General features: G+C 47.3%; 6 non-coding genes and 5 pseudogenes across 6 annotated transcripts; all 11 read left to right on the forward strand.

Moving 5' to 3' along the window:
* Positions 1-283: 283 nt before the first annotated feature.
* LOC121311900 lies at positions 284-401 on the forward strand. The gene has a single exon (XR_005949591.1). It is a non-coding gene; the product is annotated as a U5 spliceosomal RNA (small nuclear RNA).
* A 2,195-nt stretch (positions 402-2,596) lies between these two features.
* LOC121311905 lies at positions 2,597-2,806 on the forward strand (annotated as a pseudogene).
* A 389-nt stretch (positions 2,807-3,195) lies between these two features.
* LOC121311901 lies at positions 3,196-3,313 on the forward strand. The gene has a single exon (XR_005949592.1). It is a non-coding gene; the product is annotated as a U5 spliceosomal RNA (small nuclear RNA).
* Positions 3,314-4,031: 718 nt separating this feature from the next.
* LOC121311899 lies at positions 4,032-4,149 on the forward strand. The gene has a single exon (XR_005949590.1). It is a non-coding gene; the product is annotated as a U5 spliceosomal RNA (small nuclear RNA).
* A 165-nt stretch (positions 4,150-4,314) lies between these two features.
* On the forward strand, positions 4,315-4,521 carry LOC121311898 (annotated as a pseudogene).
* A 377-nt stretch (positions 4,522-4,898) lies between these two features.
* On the forward strand, positions 4,899-5,016 carry LOC121311902. The gene has a single exon (XR_005949593.1). It is a non-coding gene; the product is annotated as a U5 spliceosomal RNA (small nuclear RNA).
* Positions 5,017-5,210: 194 nt separating this feature from the next.
* On the forward strand, positions 5,211-5,426 carry LOC121311909 (annotated as a pseudogene).
* A 1,705-nt stretch (positions 5,427-7,131) lies between these two features.
* LOC121311908 lies at positions 7,132-7,340 on the forward strand (annotated as a pseudogene).
* Positions 7,341-7,787: 447 nt separating this feature from the next.
* Positions 7,788-7,905, forward strand: LOC121311903. Its single transcript, XR_005949594.1, has one exon. It is a non-coding gene; the product is annotated as a U5 spliceosomal RNA (small nuclear RNA).
* A 5,953-nt stretch (positions 7,906-13,858) lies between these two features.
* On the forward strand, positions 13,859-14,061 carry LOC121311906 (annotated as a pseudogene).
* Positions 14,062-14,493: 432 nt separating this feature from the next.
* LOC121311904 lies at positions 14,494-14,611 on the forward strand. Its single transcript, XR_005949595.1, has one exon. It is a non-coding gene; the product is annotated as a U5 spliceosomal RNA (small nuclear RNA).
* Positions 14,612-17,235: the final 2,624 nt, after the last annotated feature.

Genomic DNA, 17,235 nt, shown 5'->3' on the forward strand with positions numbered 1-17,235 from the left:
AGCCCCACCCTCCCCTTTCCTGGGACGCGCCGTTTTCCCGCTCTTTTTTTTTTTTTTTTTTTTTTTTTTTTTTTCATATTTCATATTCAGGCAGGCCTAACACACGCAGCAGGCCAGTGTAGCAGCAGCAGCAAAGCGCCCTTTCGCCGGGGCGGAACGGCAGATGCGTTTTGGGAGGAGTTCCCTGTTTTTGTTTTGCGTGCGTGGCCTCGCTGCCGCTTGGCAGAGGGGAGGGCCTTTGGGCCTTTGGGCCGGCCGGAAGGGCTCGGCCACCAGCAAAGGCACGCTCCGGCTTCTCTACAGCTCGAATGAACCTTTCGCCTTTTACTAAAGATTTCCGTGGAGAGGAGCATTTACGAGTTCGATCCAATTTTTGGACAGCCCTTCCCCTCAGGGAGGGGCTCCACCTGGAGTTTAAAAGCAGAACGAGCACAGAAAGGGCGGTCGCCCCCGTTGGAGCCCGGCACCTTTCCTTCCTTCCTTCCTTCCTTCCTTCCTCCCTCCGCCCGCCCGAGAAGCAAGTACCACGACTGCTGCGGCGGGCGGCCGCGCCCGGGGCGTTTGGCCAAAACCATTGTGGGCATCGCTTCTCGGCCTCTTGGCTCAGATCAAGTGTATGTGGCATGACCGCAGCATTCTGAATATCCAGTGAGAAAGAGAAGGCGCTGGGAGCTGGATACGATGGCCACTGGAAGGAGGATGCAGAACCTGATCCGGTTCCGATGGAGTGAGGTTTTGGAGAAAGAGATTGAAGATCGTCGATGCTGCAGAACTGAAGGATACACCAGGCGGGCGAGAATTCTTCGTGAAGGAGGTGCTCTTAAAAGGACTGAAACTGGAAGTGAAGTCTATTTTTTGTTTCCAGAATTATGAAAAGTTTTTTGATTTGGTTTTGTGCAGTGAGGAGTTGGCTCAAAGTGTTTGGGATACTTACCAGGAGAAGAAAAATGAAAGGCCTTTTTCGATGTATATTGCAGATCCTTTATTTGCAAGGGAAGTTCGGCCTTTGTTTGTTTTCATGTATAACCCATATGTTGGGCAGGAGGAAGTCGCACAGTATGTTGGCCGTTTTTGCGACATTATTTCAGGACCTTTTAAAGTGCTTGACCCTATAGGTATATGGACTGGGAAGTGGAAATTTATTGTGAGGCTGAAGATCTGCAGTTCAAAGGAGGGGGGTATAGTACACCCTCCGGGCCATGTACAGATTGGGGGAAACAGGGGTTTTTTAAGTTACCCTGGGCAACCGCGGAAGTGTTTTAAGTGCGACACTGAAGGGCATGAGGCGAGCGAGTGCAAAGTAATGTTCTGCCAGAAATGCAGGCGGAAAGGGCATGAAGCGATGGACTGTAAAACCCCAAAAAGTTGCAGTATATGTGGAGCACTGGATCACCTGTATAGAGAGAGTGGAAAGCGTGGTATGGGTGGTGAGAGAGCAAGTGAGGGTGGTGATGGTGCAAAGAATGATGGGAGTGGAGAAGGAAAGAGTGGAGGTGGGAGTGGTATGGATGGTGAGCGAGCAAAGGAGGGTGGTGATGGTGCAAAGAAAGATGGGAGTGGAAAGGGAATGAGTGGAGGGAGTAAAGGGGGGAGTGATGTAAGTAAGGACGGTGGTGTGGTGAGAGTGGTGGGGAATATGAGTGGTGGAGGGGGTATGAGTGGTAAGGAAGTGAAAGGGGGTGGAGGTGTGGGTGTAGGTGGTGGTGGTGAAGGTGATGGTGGGGCGGACAAGGTGCAAGAGGGTGAGGCGATGGAGGAAACGGAGAGTGGAGTTAAAGAAAAAGCGGAAGGACAGAGAACCTGGAGCCGGGAGCAGGAGTGAGGAGAGTGCCAACGAGGGTGTAGCTGGGCCCAGCTGGTATGAAAGCGTGGAAGAAAGGAGGAAATGAGGAAAAGAAGAAGAGTACCCTTGAAGAGGAAACTGGAACGTACGAGGGATTTTGAGGGAAGATGGTAATACAAATGGAAAGAAAAGGAGGGATAATTTAATGCTTTAAGTCTTTGTACTGGAGGGAGTTTTTTGAGTTAATGGCTTGGAAGGAGAGATTGTTGAAGGGGGTGATAACGGAGGCAGAGGTTAAAAAATACAGGACAGAGAGGAACAGAGTTTTGTTATGATGCAAGATGGAAAGATGAAGAGCAAAGAAAGGGGATTAAAAGAAGTAAAGAGGTTTAAAAGAAAGTTTTTTGGTTTTGTGTTGAATATGATTTTTGAGTTGAGAAATGGATGTTGGAATGAAGAGTGGGAGTGGGAATAAAAGATTGTTTTTTGTTTTTTGTTGTTGAAATATTTGATGTTGCATATGTTTAAATTTGGAAAATTGAAATGTTGGATTTTGGAAAATTGATGGCTCTGTTATTTTTGAAGAATTAATGTATTGTGTGTTTTTTTGTTGTTATTTTGATTATGCTAAATGTTTTTGTAATGAAATGTTTTTTGTCTTTTTGTTTTTGTTGATGGTTTTGGGTTATGTAAGTTTTGTTAGTCGTGTTTTTTTTTCAAAGGGTCTGTTTTTTATTGTAAAGTTCTTTATGACTTCGATAATGTGACTGTTTTTGTTCTGTATTGTATTTAGTGGTTTGATTATGTATGAGTATGTTTTTTCTTTGTTTAATGAAAAAAAATAAAAAAAAAAAAAAAAAAAAAAAAATCTGTTCTTATCAGTTTAATATCTGATACGTCCCCCATAGGGGGACCGTCTATATTAAATGGATTTTTGGAAGCGGGAGATGGAAGCGGGGCTTGCTCCGTCCACTCCACGCATCGACCCGGTATTGCAGTACCTCCGGGAACGGTGCCCATTTCTCAGAAAGGTCAAAAGAGAGAGAGAGAGAGAGAGAGAGAGAGAGAGAGAGAGAGCGAGAGAGAGAGAGAGAGAGAGAGAGAGAGAGAGAGAGAGAGCCCCACCCTCCCCTTTCCTGGGACGCGCCGTTTTCCCGCTCTTTTCGTTCTTTTTTTTTTTTTTTTTTTTTTTTTTTTTTTTTTCATATTTCATATTCAGGCAGGCCTAACACACGCAGCAGGCCAGTGTAGCAGCAGCAGCAAAGCGCCCTTTCGCCGGGGCGGAACGGCAGATGCGTTTTGGGAGGAGTTCCCTGTTTTTGTTTTGCGTGCGTGGCCTCGCTGCCGCTTGGCAGAGGGGAGGGCCTTTGGGCCTTTGGGCCGGCCGGAAGGGCTCGGCCACCAGCAAAGGCACGCTCCGGCTTCTCTACAGCTCGAATGAACCTTTCGCCTTTTACTAAAGATTTCCGTGGAGAGGAGCATTTACGAGTTCGATCCAATTTTTGGACAGCCCTTCCCCTCAGGGAGGGGCTCCACCTGGAGTTTAAAAGCAGAACGAGCACAGAAAGGGCGGTCGCCCCCGTTGGAGCCCGGCACCTTTCCTTCCTTTCCTTCCTTCCTTCCTTCCTTCCTCCCTCCCTCCGCCCGCCCGAGAAGCAAGTACCACGACTGCTGCGGCGGGCGGCCGCGCCCGGGGCGTTTGGCCAAAACCATTGTGGGCATCGCTTCTCGGCCTCTTGGCTCAGATCAAGTGTGTGGGTGTAGAGTCACAGCACTGGTCGGAGCTTGGCTGAGATCAAGGCGTTCCCTTAGAATCTAGGTTAAGGATTCGGGAGATGAAAATGAAAATGGAAAAGAAAATGGATTAGAAATGGTTCTTGCAGTTTTGGAATGGACTGGGTTATGGCTATGGAAATGGAAATGGTTTTGGATGCACAGTTTTTGGAATGGACTGGGATAAGATTTTGATTATGGATATGGATATGGTTGTGAAGAAACGGATTTGAATTAGGAAAGGACTGGATGAAGATTTTGGATTTTTTTTTTTTTGATTTGCATAGATTTCATATTTCATAAAGGGACAGGATGAAGATATGGATTTGGATCATGGAAGGCAGCAGGAGCAAAGCGCCCTTTCGCCGGGGCGGAACGGCAGAATGGACAGGAAGAAGATTTGGATTTTGGAAGGATCTGGAAGTAGGGCCTTTGGGCCTTTGGGCCGGCCGGAAGGGCTCGGACCAGCAAAGGCACGCTCCGGCTTCTCTACAGCTCGAATAAACCTTTCGCCTTTTACTAAAGATTTCCGTGGAGAGGAGCATTTACGAGTTCGATCCAATTTTTGGACAGCCCTTCCCCTCAGGGAGGGGCTCCACCTGGAGTTTAAAAGCAGAACGAGCACAGAAAGGGCGGTCGCCCCCGTTGGAGCCCGGCACCTTTCCTTCCTTGTTCCTTCCTTCCTTCCTCCCTCCGCCCGCCCGAGAAGCAAGTACCACGACTGCTGCGGCGGGCGGCCGCGCCCGGGGCGTTTAATAAAACCATTGTGGGCAAAAAAAAAAAAAAAAAAAAAAAAAATCAAGTGTAGTATCTGTTCTTATCAGTTTAATATCTGATACGTCCCCCATAGGGGGACCGTCTATATTAAATGGATTTTTGGAAGCGGGAGATGGAAGCGGGGCTTGCTCCGTCCACTCCACGCATCGACCCGGTATTGCAGTACCTCCGGGAACGGTGCCCATTTCTCAGAAAGGTCAAAAGAGAGAGAGAGAGAGAGAGAGAGAGAGAGAGAGAGAGAGAGAGAGAGAGAGAGAGAGAGAGAGAGAGAGAGAGAGAGCCCCACCCTAACCCCCCTTTCCTGGGACGCGCCGTTTTCCCGCTCTTTTCGTTCTTTTTTTTTTTTTTTTTTTTTTTTTCATATTTCATATTCAGGCAGGCCTAACACACGCAGCAGGCCAGTGTAGCAGCAGCAGCAAAGCGCCCTTTCGCCGGGGCGGAACGGCAGATGCGTTTTGGGAGGAGTTCCCTTTTTTTGTTTTTGCGTGGCCTCGCTGCCGCTTGGCAGAGGGGAGGGCCTTTGGGCCTTTGGGCCGGCCGGAAGGGCTCGGCCACCAGCAAAGGCACGCTCCGGCTTCTCTACAGCTCGAATGAACCTTTCGCCTTTTACTAAAGATTTCCGTGGAGAGGAGCATTTACGAGTTCGATCCAATTTTTGGACAGCCCTTCCCCTCAGGGAGGGGCTCCACCTGGAGTTTAAAAGCAGAACGAGCACAGAAAGGGCGGTCGCCCCCGTTGGAGCCCGGCACCTTTCCTTCCTTCCTTCCTTCCTTCCTTCCTTCCTTTCCTTCCTCCCTCCGCCCGCCCGAGAAGCAAGTACCACGACTGCTGCGGCGGGCGGCCGCGCCCGGGGCGTTTGGCCAAAACCATTGTGGGCATCGCTTCTCGGCCTCTTGGCTCAGATCAAGTGTATGTGGCATGACCGCAGCATCCTGAGGATCCAATAGGGAGAGAAGGCGCTGGGAGCGGAATACGATGGCGACTGGAAGGAAATGGATTTTTGGATCCGGGAGATGGAAGTGAGGTTTTGGAGAAAGAACTCCACGCGTCGATGCTGCGGAATTGCAGGACCACCGGGAACGGTGAATTCTTTCTCAGAAAGGTCAAAAGGAGAGAAATTTGGAGGTGAAGTCTATTTAAAGTTTCCAGAGGCGTCCTATGAGAGAGTTTTTTGATTTGGTTTTGTGCAGTGAAGAGAGGCTCAGAGTGTTTGGGATACTTACCAGGAGAAGAAAGAGATGAAAGGCCTTTTTCGATGTATATTGCAGATCCCTTTTTGCAAGGGAAGTTCGGCCTTTGTTTGTTTTCATGTATAACCCATATGTTGGGCAGGAGGAAGTCGCACAGTATGTTGGCCGTTTTTGCAGACATTATTTCGGGACCTTTTAAAGTGCTTGACCCTATAGGTTTATGGACTGGGAAGTGGAAATTTTTTGTGAGGCTGAAGATGCTGCAGTTCAAAGGAGGGGGGTATAGTACACCCTCCGGGCCGGCCGTACAGATTGGGGGAAACAGGGGTTTTTTAAGTTACCCTACAGCCGCGAAAGTGTTTTAAGTGATAACACTGGAAGGGCATGAGGCGAGCGAGTGCCAAGTAATGTTCTGCCAGAAATGCAGGCGAAAAGGGCATGAAGCGATGGACTGTAAAACCCCAAAAAGTTGCAGTATGTGTGGAGCACTGGATCACCTGTATAGAGAGTGTGGAAAGCGTGGTATGGGTGGTGAGAGAGCAAGTGAGGGTGGTGATGGTGCAAAGAATGATGGGAGTGGAGAAGAAAAGAGTGGAGGTGGGACTGGTATGGATGGTGAGCGAGCAAAGGAGGGAGGTGATGGTGCAAAGAAAGATGGGAGTGGAAAGGGAATGAGTGGAGGGAGTAAAGGGGGTAGTGATGTAAGTAAGGAAGGTATCTGTTCTTATCAGTGGTGGAGGGGGTATCTGATACGTCCCCCATAGGGGGAGGTGTCTATATTAAATGGATGGTTGTGAAGCGGGAGATGGAAGCGGGGCTTGCTCATTCCAGTCCAGGCATCGACCCGGAGATTGAAATAAAGAAAAAGCGGAAGGACAGAGAACCTGGAGCCGGGAGCAGGAGTGAGGAGAGTGCCAACGAGGGTGCAGCTGAGCCCAGCTGGTATGAGAGCGAGAGAGAGAGGAGAGAGGAAAAGAAGAGGAGACCCATTAAGAGGACTGGAACCGAGGGATTTGGAGGGAAAAATAATGGAAGAAAAGGAGGATAATTTAATGCGGAGTTTTTGTAGGAGGGAGTTTTTTTTTTTAATTTTTTTTCAGGAGAGATTGTTGAAGGGGGTGATAACAGAGGCAGCAGGCCAAAAAAGCAGCAACAGAAAGGAATAGAGTTTTGGAACGTGCAGATGGTTTTGGGAAGAGTTCCCTGTTTTTGTTTTGCGTGCGTGGTAAAGCTGTTTAAAAGCAAAGGGGAGGGCCTTTGGGGATATGATTTTTGAGCCGGCCGGAAGGGCTCGGCCACCAGAAAAGTGCACGCTGGCTTCTCTAAAGCTGAATTTTGTTTTTGTTTACTAAAGATTTCCGTGGAGAGGAGCATTTACGAGTTCGATCCAATTTTTGACAGCCCTTCCATTCAGGGAGGGGCTCCACCTGGAGTTTAAAAGCAGAACGAGCAATGAAAGGGCGGTCGCCCCCGTTGGATTTTGCACCTTTCCTCCTTCCTTCCTTCCTTCCTGTCCTTTTGTTTTCCCTTGTTTTTGAATGTTTTTGTTTGTTTTTTGTTTTTACCACGACTGCTGCGGCGGGCGGCCGCGCCCGGGGCGTTTGGCCAAAACCATTGTGGGCATTTGAAAAAAAAAAAAAAAAAAAAAAAAAAAAAAAAAAATCTGTTCTTATCAGTTTAATATCTGATACGTCCCCCATAGGGGGACCGTCTATATTAAATGGATTTTTGGAAGCGGGAGATGGAAGCGGGGCTTGCTCCGTCCACTCCACGCATCGACCCGGTATTGCAGTACCTCCGGGAACGGTGCCCATTTCTCAGAAAGGTCAAAAAGAGAGAGAGAGAGAGAGAGAGAGAGAGAGAGCGAAGAGAGAGAGAGAGAGAGAGAGAGAGAGAGAGAGAGAGAGAGACGCCCCACCTCCCCTTTCCTTTCCTGGGACGGCGCCGTTTTCCCGCAAAAGCTCTCGCTCTCTTCTTTTCCCTTTCCCCTTTCCTGGGACGCGCCGTTTTTTTTTTTCGTTTTTTTTTTTTTTTTTTTTTTTTCATTTTTTTTTTCATATTTCATATTCAGGCAGGCCTAACACACGCAGCAGGCCAGTGTAGCAGCAGCAGCAAAGCGCCCTTTCGCCGGGGCGGAACGGCAGATGCGTTTTGGGAGGAGTTCCCTGTTTTTGTTTTGCGTGCGTGGCCTCGCTGCCGCTTGGCAGAGGGGAGGGCCTTTGGGCCTTTGGGCCGGCCGGAAGGGCTCGGCCACCAGCAAAGGCACGCTCCGGCTTCTCTACAGCTCGAATGAACCTTTCGCCTTTTACTAAAGATTTCCGTGGAGAGGAGCATTTACGAGTTCGATCCAATTTTTGGACAGCCCTTCCCCTCAGGGAGGGGCTCCACCTGGAGTTTAAAAGCAGAACGAGCACAGAAAGGGCGGTCGCCCCCGTTGGAGCCCGGCACCTTTCCTTCCTTCCTTCCTTCCTTCCTTCCTTCCCTCCGCCCGCCCGAGAAGCAAGTACCACGACTGCTGCGGCGGGCGGCCGCGCCCGGGGCGTTTGGCCAAAACCATTGTGGGCATCGCTTCTCGGCCTCTTGGCTCGATCAAGGGTTGCGATCGGTGGTGTATTGCGGATAGTGCAATTGTAGATTGTCTTGTTAAGTAATTTTTTTTTCTTCTTTTTGTTGTGCAGGTGCCCCGGAGGTGTTTTCTTTTCTTGGAGGGAAAGGTCAAGAAGGAGCAGAGCAGGAGGCAGTTTTTTTTCTACGGGGGTAGGGCCCTTTGGGGCTGGCTTCCTTCTTTTTTCTTTTTTTGGTGGTTTTTATTTAGACTAGAATGTCTTTTTCTAGGTTTGGAGTGAGGCGGCACTGTTGTGTGCGCTTTAGTTTAAAACAGTGTTTTAGAGAGGGAAATGGGAAGACTGAACTGACAAGGTTTGAGTTTAGTAAAAATGTGTTGCAAAGGACTCTGGGATTTAGTGCAGGTGAGATTTTTTGTCTCATTCCGTTGACTAATGGCTTTTCTTGGGATGTTAGTTTTGTAAATGATACAAGCTTTAGGAAATTTTGGAGAGTAAGGGATGAATTGGGGTCTAATGAGGTGTTGGAGAAATTCGAAGTTGAAGCTTTAACAGATAACTCTGTGAAAACAGTGATTGTTAGAATGTTCAATGAAACCGTATCCGAACAAGATGTGAATACCTGGATAGCAAGGTATTGCGTGGTTAAAAGGAGTGCTGTGAGAGTGCTGGACTCAGATCAGATTTGGAATGGTTCATGGAGGATTCTGGTAAAGCTTTATGATAGTGCTACAGGGTATGGTGGGTTTAGACACATCCCGTCGGATATAACCTTGGGACCAAATAGAGGGTTTGTGTTTATCAGGGCCAACCAAAGTTGTGCAGGAAGTGTGGTGAGATGGGGCACCTGGCAGTGGTTTGCAAGAAGGAAATTTGTGGAGTTTGTAAGGAGGTGGGACACTCTTCAATGGATTGTGTAAGCGAGAGAAGATGTAACCTGTGTGGAAAGGAGGGTCATTTGTTTAGAGACTGCCCACAATCCTTTGCAAACAGGACGAGAGCAGGGAGGGTTCAGGATATGACTGGTGTGGGAACTAAGAACACTGTAAATGTGGATGTGGATGCAGAGGTGGAAAGGAATGACCAAATTGTCGTAAACCTGAATGTGGATTTGTCTAGTGATTTAGCCGTATCGCCATTTTCTACAGAGAGTGTTGAGTTAGAGGAAGAGGCCTGTGAGGGTGCCGGTGTGCTGAGTTGTTCGGAGGTGATTGGAGGAGAGGGAGAGGGCGTGTCTGAGAGTCAAGGGGTTGTGCCTGAAACACCGATGAGTGAAGAAGAGGGGGGTGAAGTAAGGGGGGACCTTGTGGTTGGTGGAGAGATGGGTGGGAATGAGTTTGGAGAAGAGAAAGGTGGGATGGGTGGAGTGAAGGAGGCTGGGAATAAGCCTGGTGTGAGTGTTGGGGAAGGATCAAAAGAAGACAAGACTGCAAAGGAGACTGAGAATGTGAATAATAATGAAGCTGTACAAAGAGGGAGGAGTGCTACAGTGGGTGAGAGGGAGAGGGGGAATAGGAGTGAGTCTGGTGGGAGAGGGGGGAGTGTTGAAAGGGGGGAAGCTGGTGTTAGGTATATCAGGAGTCGACAGAGAAGTGCTAGTGTGATTGAGGTTATGGATGTGGAAAAGGCAACTGACAAAAGGAAAATAGAGAAGTGGGAGTTGGCACAAAGCCAAAAAAACAAAGAAGACGAAAAATAAGGATGAGAGTAGTGAGTCTGAGCAGGATGAGGAGCGGGAAAGGGGAGAAAGGAGTGGTGCTTCTTTCTTGCTCCCTGGTTTTTCTCCGAGCAGTGAGATAGGATCCCCTATTTTTGATGGGGGAGCGAGAGATTTTGGGAGTGAAAGTGTGTATGAGAATGTGGATGATTTTGTTGAGGCAATGAGTATGAGTAAAAGCAAGTAGTTTTTTGTTTGATATGGCAGTACAAATCTTTCTCTTTCTTGATGCTGCTGATAACAACTTTAAACGTGAGAAGTGTGAAGAGTGAAGGAAGATGCAAAACGGTTTTACATTTCCTTGGAACAGTCAATACTGATGTTGTGTTTTTGCAAGAATGTGGATTATCCTTCCAAGATAACTATGTGGGTATGGAGAGAATGTGGGTACATGGCGAGTCTGTCTGGTCAGGAGGGAATGGCTGTAAAGCAGCTGGAGTAGGGATTCTTTTCAAAAACAGGAATTTTGTGATGGAGAGTAAGGAAGTGATAGAATGTGGGAGAATGCTGGTTGTGGATGTGAAGTACCTGGGGAAAGCATTGCGTTTTATTAATGTGTATGCATCCCCAGATAAGGAAGAAAGATTTGAACTGTTTAAGAAAATAAGGAAGCTTTTAGATACAACACGTGTGTGTATTTTGGCCGGGGACTTTAACACAGTGTTAAAGGCATCGGATAGAAGGACGAACCCTGAGGGAGTTAAACTAGATAAAACATCAATAGTTTTGAATGAACTCGTGACAGATTTTAGGCTTCTAGATGTCTTGAAAGCTGTGAAACCCGGTGAGAATGTGTACACATGGGTGAGTGATGATGGAACAAAAGCTTCTAGAATAGACTTTATTTTTTCTTCAAACAGTGTGCGGTGGGATAAGTGTGATGTAGTGCCTGCGTTCTTTACTGACCATTGTATGGTGACTGCTAGGATGGGAATGGAGGGGGTGTGTGAGGTGGGGAAGGGAGTATGGAAGCTGAATGTGGAGCTGTTAGAGGATGAAAGGTTGGGGAGAAAGTTTAAACGTAGGTATGAAGAGTGGCAGACTGTGAAGGATATGTATGGGTCAGTAAGTGAATGGTGGGAGTGTGTGAAAGAGAGAATCAAAAAGTTCTTTGTGACAGAAGGTAAAATCAGGGCAGCCAAAGGAAGGAAGAGAATAAATGGGTTGCAATGTAGACTGGAACATCTGGTCAAATTGCAAAGGCAGGGGTTTCCAGTGAACGATGACATAAAGGAAATAAAAAGCAAATTGAAAGAGTTGTTTGAGAAGCGGTGCAAAGCCGTGATGTTTAGAAGTAAAGTGCAATATATTGAAGAAAATGAGAAATGTACCAGGTTTTTTTATAAAAAGATTGTGGACAAGAAAAAGGCAATGACTGGCCTGAAAGATGAAGATGGCAGTATTAAAAAAGACACCAAAGGAATGATGGAGGTGGTGGAGGATTTTTATAGTGCTCTATATAGGGAGAAAAATACTGAAGGGAATGTGATGGATGAATTTTTGGAGGAGTTGGACTGTGTGGTGGATGGAGGGGAAAGTTTGGAAAAACCTTTAGATCTGAAGGAAGTGACAGAGGCAATGAAGTCCTTTAAATTGGGGAAAGCGCCTGGTAGAGATGGCTTGCCAAGGGAGTTTTACTCCAAATTTTGGGAAATAGTAGGTCCTGATATTCTAATGGTTTATAATGAAGTTATAGCTGTGGGGGAAATGCCGCCCTCTTTTAGGGAGGGGATCATTACCCTTATTTTCAAAAAGAACAGCAGGGAGGAGTTGAAAAATTGGAGACCAATAAGTCTATTAAATGTCGATTATAAGTGCTTGGCAAAGATTTTAACATCAAGGATGAAAACGGTGATTGACAGTGTAATCCACCTGGACCAGACCTGTGCTGTACCAGGGCGGAGGATAACGGACAGCCTCATTTTGTTAAGAGATTCTGTGTTTTATGCCCGTGATAGAAATTATCCTTTGTGTGTTTTGAATCTGGACCTGGAGAAAGCCTACGACAGAGTCTCGCACAAGTTTATGTTAAGGGTGTTAGGCAAAATGGGGTTTCCGGCGAGTGTAGTGAAATGGGTGGGTTTGCTGTACAAGAACATACAGAGTAGAGTCTTAGTTAATGGGGTCCTCTCAAAAGTTGTCCCAATTAAATGTGGTGTGCGGCAAGGCTGCCCTTTATCACCGATTCTGTTTATCTGCTGTTTGGAACCTTTGGTCAATATTTTAAGAAAAGATCAAAGTGTCAAAGGAATGTCTGTACCAGGGGGTGGTGGGAGAATGGTAAAAATTCTGGCATACATGGATGATGTAACTGTCTTATGTAGCGACAGAAGGTCAATTAGAAGGACCCTTTGGCACACAGAAAGATATGGTCTAGCATCAGGGGCAAAGCTGAACAAAGAAAAATCTGAGTGTATGTTTTATGGTAATTGGCCAGAGGCTCCAGACAGTGATGTATGTGTTAAAACTGATTCTATCAAGGTTTTAGGTTTGAAGTTTGATAGCACAGGATCTGGTCAGCTGAACTGGGTGGATGTAGGGGCGAGAGTGTCACAGAAGCTAGGATTATGGTCGCTTAGAAATCTGACAATGGAAGGAAAGGTTCTGGTCTTAAAATCTACAATTTTGCCCATGCTGTTTTACATCGCGGTTGTGTTCCCTCCAACAACACATGTCTTGAAGATTTTGAATAGGACTTTGTTTTGTTTCTTTTGGGGGTCAAAGAGTGAGAAAGTAAGGAGAAATGTTGTGGTTAAAAATGCCCTTTTAGGAGGCAAACAGTTTCCAGATATAAATTTGGTTCTAATTGCAAAGTATGTCGTTTTACACGTGCATATGTGTTTGCTTGGAAAATGTACAGCTGCTTTGTTTTTGAGGTTCTATATGGGAGCAATGTTAAGGTCCTTTAAAATGTATAATGTTCCGTTAACAGTACCAACAGTTTGGGAAATGCCTTTCAACTTCTCACTGATTAAAGATTTTATTGTTAAGAATGAATTAAAGAATATAGAGAAAGAGTACTGGGAGGACTATAGGAAGGTGGTCAGACTTGTTCAGAGCAAGGATACTATCTGTCCTGTCAGGTGGTACACCGCAGATCAGGTGGAAAGGATTTGGATAGAGGTTGCCCATCCAAGGCTCTTGACTATACATAGGGACTTGGCCTGGCTGATAGCCCATGAGGCCTTGCCAGTCAGACAAATGATGCACAGACGGCAAATGGCGAAGACTCCTAGATGCCCTCGTCAGGGTTGTGGAGCGGAAGAATCAGCTGAGCATCTGTTGGTTAATTGCAGCTTCGCACAACATGTTTGGGCTGAGGCTGACACCTTTGTAAAAGAATATTGTGAAGGAGAGACAGTAAATGAGCCCATGATATTATATGGGAAACATAATGAAAAGATGAGCAAGAACAAGTGGTATGTGTTGTGGGCAATACTGAACTCCTTTAAGGACGCAATATGGAGAGCAAGAAATGTTCTGGTTTTTAGGAATGCTCAGCTCTCAAGTTCGGACTGCGTGAGGCTGGCTTTGAGCATCCTAAAGGATTATGAAATCAAAGATCGTCGGGAGTCGGGGAAGCAGAAGGCGGAACAAATGTGGAAGGTGGGAAAGTGGATTGGTGGGCAATGGGCTGTTGGCATTGGTTAGTGTTTCTGGGTGTTTTCAAGGGTTTTGGATGAGGAGGTTATTTAGGAAGGGCAAAGGTTTTTCTTGCTTTGAACAAAGCTGAATCGCTACTGTTATAGTTTTTTTTTGATTAAGTGTATTTGTTGTAATGTCCTTTGTGTGATTTGATTTGTACAGTGAAAGGTACTGCATGGAAAGATTATTTTTTGTGTGTGGATCCTGGCTACTGGAGTGGTCTGAACGCAGTATAGATGTTTCAGTTTTGTTTGGACTGTAATGAATGTAATATGGAAAGATTTGTGGAAGGAAGTGTTATTGTTTTTGACAAGTATTGGAATGTTTTGGACTATGGGATGTTTTTGTTTTTGTAAATAGTATGGTTATTGTAACCATAAATGTGATGTATTCATATTGCAATGAATTAATAAATTAATAAAAAAAATAAAAAAAAAAAAAAAAAAAAAAAAAAAAATCTGTTCTTATCAGTTTAATATCTGATACGTCCCCCATAGGGGGACCGTCTATATTAAATGGATTTTTGGAAGCGGGAGATGGAAGCGGGGCTTGCTCCGTCCACTCCACGCATCGACCCGGTATTGCAGTACCTCCGGGAACGGTGCCCATTTCTCAGAAAGGTCAAAGAGAGAGAGAGAGAGAGAGAGAGAGAGAGAGAGAGAGAGAGAGAGAGAGAGAGAGAGAGAGAGAGAGAGAGAGAGAGAGAGAGAGAGAGCCCCACCCTCCCTCCCTCCCTCCCCACCTCCCCTTTCCTGGGACGCGCCGTTTTCCCGCTCTTTTCGTTTTTTTTTTTTTTTTTTTTTTTTTTTTTTTTTTTTTTTTTCATATTTCATATTCAGGCAGGCCTAACGCACGCAGCAGGCCAGTGTAGCAGCAGCAGCAGCAGCAGCAGCAAAGCGCCCTTTCGCCGGGGCGGAACGGCAGATGCGTTTTGGGAGGAGTTCCCTGTTTTTGTTTTGCGTGCGTGGCCTCGCTGCCGCTTGGCAGAGGGGAGGGCCTTTGGGCCTTTGGGCCGGCCGGAAGGGCTCGGCCACCAGCAAAGGCACGCTCCGGCTTCTCTACAGCTCGAATGAACCTTTCGCCTTTTACTAAAGATTTCCGTGGAGAGGAGCATTTACGAGTTCGATCCAATTTTTGGACAGCCCTTCCCCTCAGGGAGGGGCTCCACCTGGAGTTTAAAAGCAGAACGAGCACAGAAAGGGCGGTCGCCCCCGGTTGGAGACCCGGCACACCTGCCCGGCACCTTCTTCCTTTCCTTCCTTCCTTCCTTCCTTCCTTCCTCCCTCCGCCCGCCCGAGAAGCAAGTACCACGACTGCTGCGGCGGGCGGCCGCGCCCGGGGCGTTTGGCCAAAACCATTGTGGGCATCGCTTCTCGGCCTCTTGGCTCAGATCGAGTGTGTGGCTCGTCCGCAGTTTGATTTGGAAGCGATCGGTAAGGTATCGGTAAGGTAAACGGGAGCAGCGTTGGTTGCTGGTAGCTGTGGTCTGGGTAGGAGAGGACTAGGGCAGGCGGCAGTCCAGGAGCCAGGTTGTTGAGCAGGTAAGGGGGACCCTTTGAGGGCACCTTATCTGCTGTTTTTCGTTTTCTTTTTCATAGGTTGATACCTTGCTTTTTTTGGCCTTGGCTAAATTTAAAACTTAAGCTTTCTTTTTTGTGGGAGAAGGTGTTTATATAGTTAAAATGGCGGCCTCGAGGTTTGCGGCACGTCGTTTTAATTGTATAAGGATTTCCTTGAAGGAGCAGGAGAGAGGAGAGGGGCAGGAGGTTGAATTTAATAGGCTTGAGTTCTCTAGGTCTGTGTTACAGAATAAATTGGGATTCAAGCCAGATCAACTCAATTGTATTATTACTGTGGGGAAGGGAAACACTTGGGATGTGAGTTTTAGGGAGGTGAGTGATTTGCAGAAATGTCACCGGTTGTTTATTTTAGGGAAAGATGACCATCAGTTGAGTAGGTTTCATGTGACTACCTTGACTGATGTTGCTAGGAGGGTGGTGATTGTGAGGATGGGTTCGGAGACTGTGCAGGGAGAGGATGTGTGTATATGGCTGAGAAAGTATTGTTTGGTGCATGGGGGTGCAGAGAAAGTGAGGGATAGTGATGGGGTATGGAATGGTGCATGGAGAGTGCGTGTAAGTCTGTTGCCAGATCCGAATGGGTATGAGGGGTATAGGGCCATCCCCTCTGAAATAGTGCTGGGGATGGATAGGGGTTATGTACATTATTTTGGGCAACCCAAATTGTGTCGAAGGTGTGGGGCAATGGGTCACTTGGCGGCGGGGTGCACAAAAATTATGTGTTATGTTTGTAAAGGTGAGGGGCATGTGGCGAGCGAGTGTCAGGAGAAAAGGAAGTGTAGCTTATGTGACAGTACTGAGCACCTTTTTATGCACTGTCCGGCCTCCTTTGCTAACAAAGCAAAGAGAAATGAAGAGAGGGAGAGAGAGCAGAGGGAAAGGGAGAGGGAGCAGAGGGAGGGGGAGAGGGAGCAGAGGAGAGGACTGATAGCACGTCGCCCGCGTCCTCCTTTGCTGCTCGGAACAGAGGCTCGTCTCGTTCCCTGGCGACCTTGCCCTGCCTCGCAGACTACGCCCCGTCCCTTCCCTCCACGCCGCGGCGCCAACAGAGGCCCGATGTACACATCTCAGCTTCTCCTGACTTCCCTGCCCCTGTCCGTAGACCATCCGCCTACACTGCGGTCGATCAAGCAGAGAGGAAGTGAGGGGGAGGAGGAGATGGATCAGGGGGACGGACAGAAGGAGCAGCAGGGGGTTTCCTTGGCAGTAGATCTGCAGGTTACATCTTCAGAAGAGGACAGTGGGGGGCTCGGAGAGGGGTCGAATAAGAGTGAGGGGGAGGTGGGTCCCTCAGGTACCCAGGACGAGACCCCTATCCCATGTGGCCAGATGCATCCAAGGGGATATGTGGTGAGTGATGTAGAGAGTGGATCGGAGGGGGAGTCTAGTGAAGAGGAGATAGAGGTGGGAGGAGAGCTAGATGAGGAACAAATGGAGCAGGAGAGAGCTTCGGGGAAAAGGAAATTGGAGAAAGGAGAAGATGTAAGAGGTGGTATGAAAGTGGGGAAAAGAGGGAAAAAGGGAATAAAAGAGGACAGTAAGCATGCTAGGCCGGGAGCTCCGGTGTCTCCTGGTTCTGACTCCTCGGTACTGAGTGACAGGTCTTATGGTGGGAGGGGTGTTGACCCTGGGGGCACCTCTTTTTTAGACGATGATAACGTACAGCAGTTCTCAGATAGCGTGGGGATGGAGCCAAGTAAAATGTAATGGTTATGTTGTCACACCTTTTGTTGTTCCACATGGCGCTCATAATAGCTACAGTGAATGTGAGGAGTGTGGTGAGCAAGGTCAGGTGCAAAGCTGTTTTAGAGTGGCTAGCAGATATTGATGCAGATGTGTTCTTTTTGCAAGAGTGTGGGATTGGGTTTAGAAAAGAATATAGAGAGTTGGAAAGCATGTGGCTGAAAGGTGAATCAGTGTGGTCGGGGACAGATGAAAATAAGAATGCGGGGGTGGCAATACTGTTTAAAAATAATAAGTGTGTAATTAAAGAGAGAAGTGTGTTGCAGGATGGGAGGGTTGTGATGGTGAGAGTGGTTTGTAATAAACAAGAGTTTAAACTGGTGAATGTGTATGCGCCTGTGGAGAAACACCAGAGGGTTGAACTGTTGGGACTGGTGAGGATGGAGCTTAGTTCATCCATACCGGTAGTGATGGGTGGTGACTGGAATTGTGTGAGGAGTGGGAGTGACAGGAAGGCTGGGAA

This window comes from Polyodon spathula, unplaced genomic scaffold, assembly GCF_017654505.1.
Source record: "Polyodon spathula isolate WHYD16114869_AA unplaced genomic scaffold, ASM1765450v1 scaffolds_3345, whole genome shotgun sequence".
Lineage (NCBI taxonomy): Eukaryota > Metazoa > Chordata > Actinopteri > Acipenseriformes > Polyodontidae > Polyodon > Polyodon spathula.